This window comes from Microcebus murinus, chromosome 7, assembly GCF_040939455.1.
Source record: "Microcebus murinus isolate Inina chromosome 7, M.murinus_Inina_mat1.0, whole genome shotgun sequence".
In the NCBI taxonomy this organism is placed as follows: Eukaryota; Metazoa; Chordata; class Mammalia; order Primates; family Cheirogaleidae; genus Microcebus; species Microcebus murinus.
Window position 1 is genome coordinate 90,390,968 of NC_134110.1, and position 12,461 is coordinate 90,403,428.

At 41.5% G+C, this 12,461-nt stretch overlaps 1 non-coding gene across 1 annotated transcript; it reads left to right on the top strand.

Moving 5' to 3' along the window:
* The first annotated feature begins 3,343 nt into the window (after positions 1-3,343).
* Positions 3,344-3,475, top strand: LOC142872206 (small nucleolar RNA SNORA72). Its single transcript, XR_012920423.1, has one exon. It is a non-coding gene; the product is annotated as a small nucleolar RNA SNORA72 (small nucleolar RNA).
* The last annotated feature ends 8,986 nt before the right edge of the window (positions 3,476-12,461 follow it).

The window sequence follows — 12,461 nt, forward strand, 5'->3', positions numbered from 1 at the left end:
GAAATTCTTGAACTATTAAGCAATAACTCCTTATTTTCCCCTCCCCTCAGCTCTAGGTAACTTCTGATCTACTTTCTGTCTTTTTGAATTTGCCTATTCTAGATATTTCATACAAGTGGAACCATACAATATTTTTTTGCTTTTGTGTCTGGCTTATTTCATTTAACATATTGTCAAGATTCACCCATATTGCAGCATTGTAGCATATTCCTTTTTGTATGACTAAAATTCCATTGTATGTATATAATTTTGTTTAACAAAACACATTTTGTTTAGCCATTCACCCACTGATGGACACGTGGGCTGTTTTCGCATTGTGGCTATTATGGTACTATCCCAATGAACATTGGTGTACAACTATCTGTTTGAATCCCGTTTTCAGTTCTTTTGAGTCTATACCTAGAAGTGGAATTTCTGGGTCATATGGTAATTCTATATATTTAGCTTTTTAAAGATATGCATAAATTTTTATGTGAACATAAGTTTTCATTTCTCTGGCATAAATGTCCGAGAGTGTAATTGCTGAGTCATATGGTAGGCACTTGCTTGCTTATGTAAGAAACTACCAAATTGTTTTACAGAGTGGGTGTACTATTTAACATTCCCACCAGCAGTGTATCAGTGATCCAGTTTCTCTGCATTCTTGCTAGCATTCAGTATTATCATTTTTTAAAAGCCATTCTGATAGGTGTGTAGGTGATAGCTCATCGTATTAATAGTTTTAATTTGTATTTGCCTAGTGCATAATCATGTTGAACATTTTTCCTGTGCTTATTTGCTAATTATATATCCTCTTTGGTGAAATGTCTCTTCATGTCTAATTGCCTTTTGTTGTTGTTGTTGTTGTTGAGTTTTGAGAGCTCGTTGTGTATTCTAGATGCAAATCCTTAGTTGGTTATGTGCTTGCAAATATTTTCTCCCAGTCTGTAGATTGTCATTTCATCTTCTTCACAGGGGCTTCAACAGAGCAAAAGTTTTTTTTCAATAGCTTTAGTGAGATATAATTCACATTACATTGCAAAGAAGACCCCATACAATTAACCTAAGTGTGCAATTCCATGTTTTTCGTACATTCACAGATAATGTGCAGCCATCACCACAATCAACTGTAGAACATTTTCATCAACTCAGGAAGAAATTCTGTACCCTTTACCTATCACCTTTCTATACATAAACTTCTGTGACTGGTTTCTTTCAGAATGCTAGTGAATACTGTGGGAAATTGATATTACTACCGGAGTAAAATTTGGGGCATCTTGTGCAATAACAAATTTCTTATAAAATAAAAGTATTGTCTCAGTCTTAACCTATAATATTGATATAAGACATGTAATAATATAATCTGGTTGCTTATTGTTCTTTTAATAACTTGCATTCCTCCATACCAATATGACTACGTAAAACTGAATGTTTTTATAAAATGCCGTTTACAGTGATTCCAGAGAAAAGGAAATACTCCTGTATAAATCTCACAAAACATGTTCAGGTCTGTACTCTGAAAATTAAAAAATGCTGATAAAAAAATTTCAAAAATCAAAGAAGACCTAAATAAATACTTTAAAAAATATGTTTTTTAACATTCTGAAAGCAACTTATTAATGTTTTATTTTTAAAAATACACTTTTTCTAATGATAGCCATTATTCTTTCCTTTAGGGCTATCATGAAACAGAAAATAGAGGCTGGGCATGATTCACTTCTTACATGTTTCTACAGTCTTTGAAAATGAAGGGTTTTGCTAAGTCACACACAACTTTAAAGACAACCAAATTCAGATTACACATAAGGAATGACACTAATCTATAGCCTCTTGGGTTTTTATTTGAACCAGTCAAGGGCCAGGCACAGATCTCTGTTAAAGTTGATGGTGAGCATTTTAGTTTTTAGATTCATCTGTCTCCATGTGTGATCTTTTTATTCACAGGTGATGCTCTGACTGGTTGTCAGTAGCACCCGTGCTCTGAGTTATTTTTATGACCTATCAACCAGGTAGTAATTGAAATCCCGCTGTGGCCTGTGCTAGGTGGCACGGGCGCAGGCAGCAGACGGGCAGGATGTGGATTCTGCACTCTCACAGCGCACGGGCACACGGCACACGGGAACCGCAATGTACCACGGAGTATCAAAGTGCGTTGTACAGACACTTGGAGAGTTCAGATTTTAAAAGATAGCAACCACGAGACACCCACAGTAAGAGCACAATAAGTTAGGAGAGGAAGATTCTCATTCCTTCTTAGAGATGGCATTACCCTCTTCAATAGAAGCTATTTCCTTCATAGCTTTCATCGTTATCTGAAAGTGTGCATATAAATATGTATTTGCTCTTACTTACTTGCATTTTTGTCTGTTCCTCCACCAGAATGTAAGTTCCATGAGAGCTCAGGTTTAATATGAAGGGAGCACCTTGTAAACAAATAGTTCCACCGCTGTGAGATAAATGCCACGCAAAGGGATGCTCTGTGTGCTTGGGAGAGGAGAGAGCTCCCCAGAGGAGGCAACATTTGCTGTTTGCAGGAGAAAACCCAAAGGATACATCTATAGGAGCAGAGCTGCTGCTGGGTCGGAGGGAATGCATGTTTCACATTTTGCGAGGTACTTTCAAATTGCAGCATTGTGGTTTGGAAGCATGAGTGGGAGTTCGTTTGGCAGGGAGAGGTGTGCAGAGGGATGATATTCCGGACACAGGGAACTGCAGGACAAAGGCATGGAGAACGGGCCAGGCATGTGCAAGCGACTGTGTATTTTGGTGAGATGCACAGTGGGGAATGGCCAGACACCGGGAAGTAAAGGAATTTAGGGCCAGGATAAGAATTAGGTGAGCTGAAGGCACCAGGGCAGATCTCTCAGCGGAAGTAATACACATCATACTTCGGAATGGCAAGAAGATATGAAGTAAAGATGAGTAGGGACGTGAATCCATTTCTGTGGATTGTTCTCTCCTTCCTTCTCTGCTTCGTTCTTTATTGTCTGTGTGCCTGACTTGCCTTCCTGCCTTCCCACATCTATAGAGCACCTACTGTATGCCAGCCATTGTTCTAGGTGCTAAAGAGAACAAGGCAAAGTCCTGCTCAAATGGAGCTTGCATTCTAGCAGGGGAGACACACAATGAACAAGAGAAGAAGGAAGTCAGTAAATCCAGAGGACAATGCAGGCAAACCTCGGAGATCCTGCGGGTTCAATTCCAGACCACTGCAATAAGGCAAATACTGCAATCAAGGAAGTCACACAATTTTTTTGGATTCCTAGTTCATATAGAAGTTATATTTACACTGTACTGTAGTCTATTAAGTGTGCAATAGCATTATGTCTAAAAAAGCACATACCTTAATTAAAAATACTTTATTATGAGACTATTATTACTGTTCTGGTTTTCTAATAATCAGGACAGGCTAAACATTTACTACGTTAAGACCATGCATGTGTCTCCAGAAATCGTTCTTTTCCTAGGTTTAGTTTTATAAATGATGGTGATAAACCAGGTGAAAAAATACTTTATCGCTAAAAAATGCTAACAGTGAGCACATGCTGTTGAAAAAATAGTGCTGATAGATTCACTCAAAGAAAGCTTGTCACAAACCTTCAATTTGCAGAAAATGCAGTAACTGCAAAGTGCAATAAAGTGAAGCGCAATAAAATGAGGTATGCCTGTAAGTGCAACGAGAGCAATAATTAAGGTTGCTGCACACCCACCTCCTCCCAAAGTCCTGCTCCCGCCCTGTTTGTGACAGCTGTAGCTGATCACCCAGTGTGCTGGATTCCTCTTCTCTCTCAAAGCAACTTGTCCTGATTTTATGATTTTTATGGCACTTCTTTCCTTCTGCCTTCTATTCTTTTTCTTCTTTTTTTGTGTGACAGAGTCTTGTTCTGTTGCCATGGCTAGAGTGCAGTGGCATCATCATAGCTCATTACAACCTCAAACTCCTGGGTTCAAGCGATCCTTCTGCTTCAGCCTACCGAGTAGCTGGGACTACAGGTACGCACCACAATACCTGGCTAATGATTTCTGTTTTGGGTAGAGATGAGGTCTTGCTCTTGCTCAGGTTGGTCTTGAACCCCTGACCTCAAGCGATCCCCCTACCTCAGCCTCCCAGAGTGCTAAGATTGCAGGCATGATCCACTGCACCTGGCCTATTTTCATTTTTTATCTGCCCTATTCAATTGCAAGCTCCTTTAGGACAATGGCTGAGTTTCTTTCATGTTTGGATGCTACACTAGGGCACAGTGCCCTATTTTTTATATGAATGCCATTGTTGAAAAATGAGCAAATTATATTTTCTGGTTTTTCTTTTCCCTTGTTTCTCAAGACATTTTCATGAAACATGATCATTATGGCTAAGGAATCCGTTTGCTCCTGCTGAGTTCTCACCTACATCTTCAATCCTATGTAGGTACAGCCACCTTGTTTCATTAGGGATAAGATGAAGGACCTCTAGTATTGTGTTCCTGACCTTATAATGAGAATTACCAGCAGGACTAGATGCATTACTAAGGAACATGAGCCTACTTCCTTGCAGATGTCTTTAATAATAAATGATGAGAAAGGTAGAGGGTACTATATATTTATTTTTTTATTGTAGAAAGTCCCTGTAGATTTTCAGTGCCCAAATTTAAACTAAAAAAGAAAGAAAAGGTATAATTTCTGGTCTTTCATTGCATAACATGAAACAATTTATTTGAAGTGAGACAATGACTCCTGTGGGATCAGAGGAATTTCTGGAGATTATTATGCACCTTGTTTTTCGGTTTAATTGCAGACAGTTTGATAAGGGTGATTGTATTATTAGTAAGAATTTTACAGAAATAGTAGGAGATATATCTCTGTCTAATCTCCACCTTCCTTTCCCGATCTCTCTATCTCTGTATCTATCCATCTATCTATTATAAGGAATTGTATCACGTGATTATGGAGGCTGAGAAGTTCCAAGATCTACAGTTGGCGAACCGTAAACCCAGGAGATCTGACAGCATAAGTGCCAGTCCTAGTTTGAATGTCTGAGAACCAGGAGAGCTGATGGTGTAAGTTCTAGTCTGGGTTTGAGTCTGAAGGCAGGTGAAGACTAATGGCCCAGCTGGAAAACAATTGGACAGAGAGGGAAGACATTCCTCTTCCTCCATTTTTTGTTCTCTTTAGGCCTCCAAGAGATTGGATAAGGCCCACCCACACTGGGGAGAACAATCTGCTTTACTCAGTCTACCAGTTCAAACACTAATCTCATCCAGAAACACCCTTCCAGACACACCCACAATAATGTTTAACCAAATATCTGGGCACCTTCTGGCCCAGTCAAGTCAACATGTAAAATTAACAATCACAGTGATGTTAGATTATTTGTATCTGAGGGATTTAAGTGGGAGATGGTTTATGATTAGAAATACGAGTTAGCTTTGCCCTAAAAACCTTCAGAAAACTATAGCTTTAGGTCTTTGTAGCATAAGTCACTTTCTGATAATCCAACATGGCGGAAAAAGTCCAGCCCTGTAGTATCAGATTCTAGAAACATGGAAAGTTAGAGCTGGAAGGAGAATTAGTGATCCAGATTCTTCATCTCTTAGATGTGGAAGTGAGAGGGAGAGCCATGAAGGACTCACATAGTCAGGCAGTGGTTGAGACATGTTTACAACTTAGATCTTTGACTTGTTTATGTTTTTCTATGTTATTGAAGTGTGGTAAGTAAAAGAGCTTGGTGGCTGTAAAATGTTATATGTATGTGAGCTATTATCATCCCATCATCTCATTGTGCTGCCTCGTATCCTAACTTAGCATTAGTATGGCATTGACCCTGTCATCTCCCTGGGCCTTAGCTTACTTGTCTACAAAATCAAGGTTACTTTATAAAATTCTACTCTTCCTTAGCTCTTTTTCAAGATAATAGAGATAGTGGTTCAAGGAAACCCTGGAATTAATCAAGAACCTCTTGTCTTTTGCCTTCATTGACTCTCTTTCTTTAGTTTCATCTCTTACTACTTGCTGCCATCCCATCCCTGACCTACCAGTTGAACTGAAAGTATAGCTCCCCACATACCCCAGGTTCTCTCACCACCTCAGTTCATATGCACATGATATGCCCTCTGCTGTCTTTGCCCTGCTAGCTCCTATTTGTTTCTAAGGCTCAGTTTGAACATCAACTTCTTAAGATTTTCTTGGCTGCCCTCTTATAAGCTTCCTCAGCACCCAATGCCTCCTGCTATCACAGTGTTTATCACACTGTATTGCCTGCCATTGCCTAGAGAGAGAGAGATCTCTCTCTCTTTCCAGGCTGTTAGCTCTTCAACTCTTCACAGTGTCTACGATGTGCCTGAAACATAGAGGAGGCTCAATAGATGTTTGTTTAGTAATATGGAGACAGATTGCTAGTTGGTTATTTCCAAGTGATGACCATGTCTTTTCTTTTATCTGACTTTGAAATCTGGGCATTGGCTGATGGGTACAGCCAGTTTGCATCTTGGATGGAATAATGAGGCTGTTAAGACTCATTTTCCATGGACCACCTTTAAACACAGCCCCTGTGAAGCCCCTTGATGCTACTTTTCTAAAAGAAGACGCTCAAGGTGAATGATTTCTGAGCCTTCATCACTGAGGACAGCATGAAGCTAGCCACCTGCAATCTGGGTATACCTGAATGTGCCAAACCCTGTTTAAAGGAGGGAGCTCCAGAAAGATATGAAAACATTGCAGGCCCCAAAGAAGGCATGGCTCCTTGTGAGATTACAATATACACATGCACATGCAGCCTCTTTCGACTTCTGGGGAGGCAGGTATGAGGTTTTTCTCTGCCACTGGAGGATGGGAAGAAGTAAGTCATTCTCCAAAATTCTCAGAAGTTATTCCCCCTGAGTTCGCTGAGTGGTTTCTAATGCATTTTGCTGACTCAGGCAGCTGCTACTTGCGGCTGATTGCTGGTAAATCGCTGGCAATAGCAAGTGACTATCTTGGCAGCAGCAATAGCATATCCAAGATAGCGGGAGTAGGGACAGCGTATGTGGCACTATGGTGTCTATACCAGAAGCCCAGCTTGCCTAGGCAGCCTAATGGCCATGCAGCAAGGGTAGCCCAAACAAAAATGTCACTTGGGAAGCCAGGGGCACTAATAGGGACAGAAACAGAAGGCATGATTCCAGCAGGAACTGGGATTCTGTTGTGCAAATCTTCCTGCTGAAGGATGAATGGACGTTGGCCACCAAGCTTAACCAAAGTTGCTTCGCAGTATCTCACTGTGTCAGAATTCTGAATAAATCCAAGATAAAATAAGAGAAGTAATACCAAATGGAAATAAGGAAATTGAAGATTTTGATAACCTGGTCAAGATTAATGGAGGGTGTGTGCACACTGATGTGTAACAAAAAATTATTCCAGACTACTGGGGTTACCTGGCAATGTCTGGCTCACCCTCCTCTAGCACACTGTGAAGGGAGAGCTTTCTCCCTTCCCCCTTCACTTCTGCTTTCCCTCCTCTCCTGGGCTGAGGTGGGGATGTGGACAATGAGAGTCCTTTTGATATACGGGTTTGTTTATTGGGCAAACATTTATGGAGCCCAGTGACTGCATGGTACTAGGCCTTAGGAATATCACATGAAACTAGATGTAATTCAAATTATTTTAGTTCTTTCTGATTTTTCTTTATTCCTCTGAAAGGCTGAAGTAGCTATTGACCCTGCCTGGATGCTCCTTCCTTTTCTGTGGTTGGAGTGGGATGCGTGGGGTGGGATAAAGGAAAGGGAGGTGCTGCTTGGAGTTCATGTGCCAGCTAGAGGACTCAAGATCTGAATGTGTGGAGCACCATTCCCTACTCATTGGAACACCTGCATGTGCTAGTAAACTCATTTTACACATGAGGCATGTTAAGGAATTTGCCCAGTATCATATATCCAGTAAGTGGGAGAACTGAGATTTGAACTGAGATATGTCTGAGTCTAAATGTTGTGTTCTTCTGGCTTCAGCCATTACATCCCTCATTCAAGGCAGTAAGAGGTGGGGTTACAGGTGGCACCATCCTTACCTGTCCCCTTTATGAGGAAAGCAAAAACTACCTTAGATACTACCAGCAGACTTCCACTTATTTCTGACCAGAATTGTGTTACACGGACCCCTTACATGGCTCCCTTACACCCCATGCCCACCCCCCTCAGCTGCAAGGAAGGCTGGGAAGGCAAGTGTTTGGCTTTTGCATCCTGTATTGCAGAAGTGACAAGGGTGTAGGGAGTTGAGAATGAATCTTGGATCAGCCGACTAGGGGCTGACCTCCTTTACTATGGTTTTTGTGCCATTTTTCTTTCTTAGATAACTTTACACATTCTGTCTGGTTAGGGATAATTAATGCAAAACTCTTCGCTTTCTGGACTTTGAAGGTGACAGCAAATCTCTGATTTATTGTGTATTGATTTTACAGTTTAACTCTGAATGCGTTTTCATCATTCCTGTGTCTGAGTTTATGAGGGACACTTGATCAGAAAAACCATGGGCACTAACAATAATGCCTGCAGTGCCAGGATCAGAGATCCAGAGTGGAAAGCCCTGAGCACCCTCCCTGTTGCATAGTAGGTAGTTAGCAAATAGTGACAGCTTTGGTGCAAATGTCCCCTCCCAAGCTCTTGTTGGAAGGTAATTGCCATTGTAACAGTATTAAGAGGTGGGACCATTAAGAGGTAATTAGGTGATGAGGGCTCCACCCTCATGAATGGATTAGTGCCCATTATTCGGGGGCTTGAGGCTGTGAGTTCAATCTCTTGCTCTCTCTCTCACCCTCTCTTTGCTCTTCCATTGGGTGCTGCCATCAGCCATGTTATGATACAGCAGGAAGGCCCTCGCCACACGCCAGCACCTTATATTTGGACTTTCCAGCCTCCAGAATCATACAAAATAAATTTTCATTGTCTATAAATTTCCCAGTCTGTGGTCTTTTGTTGTAGCAACACAAAATGATCCAAGAGTGACTATTCTCCTTATTCATCAGTTTTACCTTTGGAGGGGTCTTGGATGATAGGGGGAGATCTTGGAGGGAAGTGACTGGCTGTGCAGGTGGCATTGACAAGTGGGGTTTGGATGTGTGAACCCTAGTTTAAGACGCCAGGATGATACATTCTTGACTGAGTATAGAGAATTAATGGCATGAATGGATGGCAGAATGCACTTGCTCAGAAGCCAGCTCACAGATATAGGGTGCTTTAAACTGAATAGGGAAGGGAAAGAAGAGAAAATTACAATTAGAGTAATCGGTGAAATCCATTCTATAGAGAATAGGAACTGTGAATTAAAAGAAGGGTGAAATTGTGGGAAATTGTGGTGAGTCATAGGAGAGACAATAGAGGAGAGACATGGAGACTGTAACACTCTATTCACTGCCTTCTCATTGGCTGACCTCATTGTATGACAATTGTGTCATATTTACATTTAATTTGCCTCATGCACATAATCTGAGATAAGACAACCATCACCTTTATTTTCCCAAAGAGGATGGAAGTAGATTCTGGACCTAGAGATGATATTAAGTCTAGGTGACAGCCTAGATGAAGAGGAGATGTTCTTGGGTGCCTGCATGAAGGGTCTATGGAAAATAATATTGGTATCACTTAAATAACATTTGCTATGTTCTGGGTGCTATTTTAAATATATCACTTAGATTATTTCATTTAATTTTCACAACAGCCTATATTGTAGATACCATCATCATCCTTGTTTTACAGTTGAGAAAACTGAAGCACAGGGATGTTAAGTGACTTGACTTAGGTCACACAGCTCATAGTGGATTAAACCCAGCTGGTCTGCTCTGGATTCAAGGCTGGTTCCCTGTGTCTATGTAGATAAATTATGTTGGCTTAAACTGATTTATTTCTTTGGTAGGGTACTGGATGACAGTTAGGGGCAATATGGTTGTAATGTGCACTTGCTTTTGAAAATATTCAATTCTAATATAAAAGATGAATAAGTTTGTAAACCATAGGTGAAACATTTTAAGGTATGTTAGGTATAGATGAGCAGTCAGTCAACAGAGCATGTGTGAGTTAAACATAGATAGGATGGGATAAAAGGACCAAAAGATACCTAATATTCATGGGGCCATGGGTACTAAATATTCATCACACACTAAATATACATGACATATATGAGATACTAAATAAAAAAAAGACACAACATATTCAAGTTATACTTGATGAGCATATAATATACACGAGGCCCACATTCTTAGCACTCATTCTGGTCCCATGTGTCATCTGCCCAAGAAACACAGGTAAACCCAGGGCTATTCATCAGCTAACTGGTGAGCTGCAACCGAATTTCTCCAATGGAGCCAGTGTATGTCTTGTCCCAGGGCACCTTCCTTCCATCCATGGGTCTTCTTGATCTTGCAACCATGCCATCAGTAGGAAAGGCTCTTGTAACCATGCCATCAGTAGGAAAGGCTAATGTGTGTGTGTGTGTGTGTGTGTGTGTGTGTGTGTGTGTGTGTGTGTGTGTGTGTGAGAGAGAGAGAGAGAGAGAGAGAGAGAAACAGAGAGAGAGGAGACAAATGAAGACTGCTAACCCAACCTAGGGTTCAAGCAGTGAGGTCCTTATGGTCTATACCCAATTCTAAGTGTGTTAACTTATTCTGGTCTCTTTCCCCTCCTTGCCATGTGTTACAACCCATTCCATGGTAGTATATTTGGAACCTGTAATGACATCCAGGTAATTTCCCACATGGCAGAGGTCATAGGCTATCAGGACCTCAGCAAGGCCCTGACAATTGTACATGAGCCCCTGGTGGGCACACATAAGCTGGGAGGTACCACAAACCAGACCAGGCACTCCTGGTCTGCTGCTGGTGGCAACATTAGGGGACCAGTTCGACAAGAAGGAGGTTTCTGGTGATGCTCCATGTGGTTTGTCTGTTCTGGTGATAGGTGAAGACACACAAGGTAAGTTAATCACATTTAAAGACAAGTAAAGTATTGAAAGATTTTCATGTTGGAGAGGAGTTTCATCTGTTCTCATGAGTTGAGCTGCAGGAAATCAATTTCATTTTAGGGAAAATGATGGGATGTGAAGAGGTGGGGACATGTGGGGACTGGCCCAGGGAATGCAGTGGATTTTGGAATTTAAAGGTAAAGGATAGGAACAGTAGGGAAGCTGGAGGCAGAGCCGCTGAGTCTGCAGAGCTGAGTGAGCTCAGGCAGGGAAGGGTGAGAACAAGGCCCAGGCTGAGGTGTGTTATGGCAGGAGGGAGGTAAGGAAGCAGGTCACAGCAGGTCCCAGGTGAGGAGTGCCACAGAGCAGGAGGTGATCAAACCCAGGCCATCCCAGTTGAGGGGGCCAGTGGTTTCACTGGTCAATATGAAGGAAGCTGCTCTCACCTACCTTCCTGGGAAACAAATCTCTTCAGTCCCCAAGGGTTTGCTTTGCCTGTGACAAGCCAGCCGGGCTCACTACACACCACTGACTGGTATGAAGGAGTGTGGACACCTCAAGCCTGCTCCAGCAACCACCTGGAATCCTGTCCTTGCTGTTTCTCATCAGTGCTCATTCTGCTTCCTTCAAACTCTGAATCTTTGTGATGTGAGCTTTTGGATGGGGACTTCGAAACCTGGCTTTCTCTAAAGAAGTAGTTTCCAAAAGTTTTTGACCCTGACCCACAGTAAGAAATGCATTTTATATCATAATCCAGTATATGCATACCAACATATACATGCATATGAAACTGAAACAAGAATTTCATGAAATTTACCTTTACTACATTTGATGAACTCTGATGTAGTCCATTACATTTCATTTTTTAGAAAATGCTTATCACAGCACACTAAATTGGTGTGCATCCCACTAGTGGGTTGTTTAAGGGGTCTATTACGTCCATTTATCCTACTATAACAAAAAAATCACAGAATGGGTAATTTATAATGAACAGAAATTTATTTGGCTTATGGTTCTGGAGGCTGGGAAGTACAAAGTCAATAGGCTACATCTGGTGGGGCCTTTGGGCCATCATAACGTGGCAGAGGGCAGCACTTGGCGAGAGAGTATGTGAGAGAGAGCAAGGCGGGGCTGAACTCACTTTTTTGACAAACCTACTCCCTCAATAATGACATTGATCCACTTATGACCTAAACACCTCCCATTAAGTCCCGCCTTTCAAAACTGCTGTGTTGCGGATTGTTTCCAACAAGTGAAGTTTGGGAATCACATTCAAATCATAGCATAGGCATGACTTGTAGTTGGAAAAAATAACGTTAAATGATTTGGGCTTGACGTTTGCCCTTTTTGCAGTCAGGACCCTGCACCACCTCAGGTAGCAACTCCCGCCCTCCCCGATCCTGTGGAGTGCAATCCCTGCTGTCATCCACATGCTTTCCTTTCCTCCTTACAGATGCACCAGAGAAGAATGAGCATTTAGTGGCAAACCCAGATCTATGACCCAAATAATCTGCATTTACTTCTTCAGATAATTCTCATGATCTTCCTGTCCATTTGGATATTTTAATTCTCACAAATGA